This window comes from Oxyura jamaicensis, chromosome 2, assembly GCF_011077185.1.
Source record: "Oxyura jamaicensis isolate SHBP4307 breed ruddy duck chromosome 2, BPBGC_Ojam_1.0, whole genome shotgun sequence".
NCBI classification, from domain to species: domain Eukaryota; kingdom Metazoa; phylum Chordata; class Aves; order Anseriformes; family Anatidae; genus Oxyura; species Oxyura jamaicensis.
This window is the reverse complement of record NC_048894.1, coordinates 104,926,164-104,931,433: the sequence shown is the minus strand read 5'-3', so window position 1 is coordinate 104,931,433 and position 5,270 is coordinate 104,926,164.

Genomic DNA, 5,270 nt, shown 5'->3' with positions numbered 1-5,270 from the left:
AATAGAATAGAATAGAATAGAATAGAATAGAATAGAATAGAATAGAAATTGCCTGGACAATAAAAATTGCTAGCAAGAGAAGACAAATTTGAATATAATCAATCAAAAGAGAATTTTGCATGGATATACTCAACCAAAGTACTATCTTTCAAACCTCTATAGATGCTGAAGCCTCACAATATATACCTATATAGACAAGTATGTGTCGTTAGTGTTAATAAAGGCGGAGGGCTCCAGGCACATGACCTGGCATATTCTGTTGGGTCCCAGCTCCTCGACAACGTTTCTTGCTCTTTCCTCTTCCAGCACCTTGCACTTCCAGGCACCGTGGCACTTCTGCTTTGCGCTTAGCACAGGAAACCTGGGGAGAAACTGCTCCTGCAGCCTGTGGTGAGTAATGAATAAGAAATGAGGCACCTGGATCTTTGTTGGCTTCTCTTGAATGAGCTAGAAAAAAAATCACCTTTTGGAAATTTTGCAGTGTCCTGGTATGGGCCCCTGAAAACAAAGTGTTGCAAGCCGGGAAGTAAACTAGATGGGATCGTCTGCTCCAGTGCAAACACAGATGTGTCTGCTGCCAGCAGACAAGGGCATGGTTGTATAAACAGCTCCATGTAGACCCTCCCAAAGCAACTTGTGCTGCATCTGGAAAGGAGGGGAGCTGTGAGCCTGGAGAGAGATAGCAATCCACAGGGTAAATATCTGGTCACCAGATGGCTCAGGCCAATATCAACCGCGAATGCGTATACAGTGTAGGCTCCCTCTGCTTTTGTGCTTTAAAAGCACAGAAGACTGTGACCAATGTATGGCAAAAACTCACAAAGCAATTTTAAATCAAATCAAAACAAAATTCCACTGGAATGCCGAAAGCTTCATACCTCAATAAGGACTATTTCCGTGGCAAATACTGTTTTCCCACTGAAGCCACTTGGTGGGTACAGAAAACGTTAAGATGCCAGAAATTCTTCTTCTGCTCTGGGAAAAAGCTTTTTTATTTTCACTATCCCGGAGTTTAAAAATGGCCCAAGTACTGTGTACTTGAAATCTTCAAAAACCCAAACAAACTCAACTCTCAGTCCAAACAAACAAACAAACAAAAAAAACACACGTGGAAAGCTTTAGCCTGAAAAAGTGGTTTCAGAAAACTAGGGTTATATTAAAGCAGGAGCTAAAAATTAATCTCCTCACAGTATCATCTATCAGGGTTTAAAACAACAGGAAATTATTTGTATCTTTTTATTTCCATTATATGTAGAGTGATTACAGTCATTATAGACCTCTTTGTAGATTAAGCTGTCATGAGTCTGACTTTCTGCTATTAATTTGTTAGCTATGAATCATCTAAAAGATTAAGAATTGTTCTTCCTATTTCCTCAGTTCTTACTCCTAAGCTCTCTCCCAGAACGATTTTCTCCCACCCCACCTTATTCCTACTTCACCCACATACACATATCACATTTCCTGTGGTTGGATTAGTTCTGCAGTCCTCACTGAAATTGTTCTTCTCAAGGCAATAGTTGAAAAGTAAACCAAGCTGAGTTTAAAAGCAAATTAGCTTTGATTCTCCTGGCTTTAGTTTTACGTATATTGTCCTAAATATCTACACTGCCTGTAAATGCTTTGCTCTTTTGCTGAAGACTGTGTCAAATTCATAAAAAACTGTGTTTTTATCTTGGGCCTGGGAAATATTTAACAGTTTCAGGCTTCAGCAGATAATTAACTTCTAAATTACACATTTTATAACTTTGCTGGAATAAAGGGTGCTGGCTTTATATGACCCTTCTGTAGGCAGAATGATGGAAGTTGCATTTCTTGACACTCATCACTGCCGATAGTTTTGCAAGACAAGTTATAGACAACCTTTTAATATCATGAGGTTTCATGTGATTGTATATAGTTTACATCTTACTTGTGAACATAAAACTTCAGGCGTGCAGATGGCACCATGGGTTCAGTTTTTAAAAATTCACGTTTCAAAGGACTACCTATGAGATACTTAAAGATAATTATAAAAAATTTTGTCACCACCAAATAGTTTGAATTCATTTCAACTGCAGGAATTATGAGTGAGTCAATTTAGTAATTTCTGGGGGCCTTTAATAGTTAAATCACAGCTACTGAATTCTTGATTTTGTTCATGCTCAGGACGTTTTTGAGTTCTTCTGTTAATCCCATGCCACTACAGTCAACTAATTATTAATTTACACCAGCATGACCATTGTAGTTGTGTTTGTGGAGCTCTGTACTCTTACAGCACATCTGTAAGATTCAAGGGAGTCTAGTCTTAAAGGACAGAGAAGATTTTCATTTGATTTTTATTACAATTCTATTTTCATTTGGCCATAAAAATCCGAGAGGTGTAAATGGAAGTTTTAAAGGTATGATCATACACAGAAAACTGCATGTTCGAAAGTATGGGCGAGCTTTCTCACGTCTAGAAGCAAAGGGTTAATCTTGCTTTTTCTTCTCTCCCTCCGCTCCTCAGAGATAAAAGACACCAAACTTCCTACCTCTTGTTGCAAAACGCCCTACATGCCTGCTGGGTAACTCAGCTCTTACTGCTTGGAAGGGGGTAATTTAATATCAGCTTTACCTCGTTATTACTCTGATTGCTTCAAGTCGGTGGTACTGCCTTAAACTGGTTCAAAAGGAAGAAATGGGCTCACAGATTCCTAACCTGATGAGAGCAAAACCAGCCTGACAAAGTGACAACCCGGAGGCTAGGAGCTGGACTCTTCCTGAGGTCCATTGCAAAAGTGGAGTAGACCCAAAGTAGTATCTCCTTGACTCGAAATTTCTCAGGCAGAGGGAAAAAAGAGCCAGTTCAGCCTGCTTTTTCCACAGAGTCCAAGATAGCCCATCCACCAGGCCTGGAGAATGGCAAATCACCTCCAACCGTCCCTGAGCACACAGGGGCACCTGGCGCAGGTTAGGAGAGCTTCTGGCCCGGCTGGTGGTGCAGCCGCCTCTCCCTTGGGTACGGAGCAGGATTTCAGCCCAGCAGAGAGGCAGGCCCCACCAGCCCAGCCCAGTCTGCCAGTAGCACCAAATCGACAGCAAACTACCCAACCCGATGGCAAACTATGGGATTTCCCTGCACATCGAACACGCGGGGTGGGTGAGTGTGCAGATAACAGGCATTATGCTGAGCTTGGAAATCAGGAGGAAGCAAGTAAAAAGGAAAAAAAAAAAAAAAAAAAGCTTAGAAACAATCTAAAATACTTGTATGAGCTTAGTTTTGTGTCCTATGTTTTGTCTGGAATCTCTTCTCCTTTCTGGAGTGATTATATCAGTGAGATTAAGGGCAGAATCCCATTTAAAATCCTGTGTCCAAATCTCATGCTGTAATCTCCTGAAAAGTCATGTTCATCCTTTCTTTCAGAGCAGATATCTAATGACACAAAATAACATTTCACAGTCTGACATAAGAATAGATTAGGCTGTCCTGTAAAGCACTGGATTAAAAAAAGTACAAGCTGATTGACTCATTCATGGCCTGTGGCCATACAAATACTTGCCAAGTTGCTTCTAGACAAAGTTGTGGCACCTTTACCACAGAAACAAAAGGTTGTGTGGCAAGCAGAGCTTTCCTTCAGGAGTCTTGTGAAACAAACATGTACCCGTGAAAATGCATATGCAAAAGCAGTGTTTGTAAAGCGTTACGTTATTACACTTCCGTAATCACATATTCCTCTTTGTATGACCAATCTCTATGAAACTGCAGAGTAATTCAGAACTAAAATAAGTGCTTTTCAACAGATTACTAAAACTACATGTACTATACCCAAACCATCATGGAGTCTGGGCTTGCTTTTGTGAAAATGTCTGCATTTATCTAATTTTAAGTAGTTCCCAGCACTCTATGACGTCATGCTCATTTTGCTATCTGTGCTGTAAAACGCCCGCAGTAATTCAGACCACGTCGACACCACACGTAGCAGACGTGGTGGTGGTGCAATGCGGCTGGCTGGAGTGGCAGCAGTTGCCTTCTCCCACCGCAAGCCTGAACTGCCCTCTAGCCCCATGTGGCAAGACCAGAAGTTTGTCCCTGTACCTGCAAATATGTGTGCTGAAAAGGGAATTACAGCTCTGCCCCCACAGACTTACCCAGGCTCGCTTTGAGATAGCTACCTAAGGTACCAACAGCAAGGAAACCAGCCTCCAGGAAACATCTCGTTGCTTGTTCTGGCCCCGAAGCCTGTCTTGCTGCAGCTTCGTGCAGCTGTGTTTCAGCTGCTGCATTGCACAACCACATCTGCTGGCGGTGTCGGCGTGGTCTGGACCACTGCGGGCATTGTAGGGCACAGATGGGGTAATGCCGCTACCTTCACGTGAGGATAAAACGATGGCCACCACAAAGGAGAGCCACCAACTACTTAAACCCAAGACTTTTTCACTAGACCAACCCCTGGCTCCATAACAGTCTGGTTCCTTGTACTTTCAGTAGTTTGAATATAGCAATTGGAAATGTAAATCCAACCAATTATAAGAATTCATGCAGTTGTAGCAGTCAGTGGTCACCGATGTTATCTGCGCTGTGGGGAAATACGCCGAGAATGTCTTGTGGCCAATATTTTTCCTATTTGATGACCACATGATTATTTTTGGTTAGCTGCTACTATTTCCTTCTTGAGTCATTCCTGAAAGGCACTGAAACACTGCAGCCTTATCACTGGGCCAGCAGTAACTGCGACCGTCTCTAAATCAGTTTTGCAAACCCTCATCAAGAGCATCCTCTGCTGAAAGCGCCTGCATCCTGCGTTTTGGCTGCTGCGAATGCCCCCCTTGTTCGGCGTCTCATTCAGCATCGCTGAGACTGGAAGAGCAGTGAGGGAGAACCATCAGGAAGGAAAGGGAAGAAACGCTGGCCTTGAGCACAGGAGAAGATGATCTGCTTTTGGCCGGGTGGAGCTTTGTGCTCCCAACCCATCCCCAGCAGTTTTCAGGTCATTTTATGGGGTCATCTCTGTAGCGTCTGCGTGAGTATGGTGGGGCTGCCTGGCTCTTCTGAGCACGCTCTCTGCTACCAACTTTGTCATGTCCTGATCAGGCTGTTGCAAAACCCCGCAGACTCCCCAAAATGACTCATGTCTGCAGGCATGGATGTCTGCACAGCAGTGCAGAGCTGCGCAGGAAGTCCGGGGGCCTGCCGCCCAGCACCGCGCAGCAGCTTGCTCGCTAAAAAGAGCATCTCAGTGGAGCAGCGAGGGGCTAGGGGCTCTGCTGGCCAGCTTCCACATGAAATTTAATGGTTTCACGGTGATCCCACA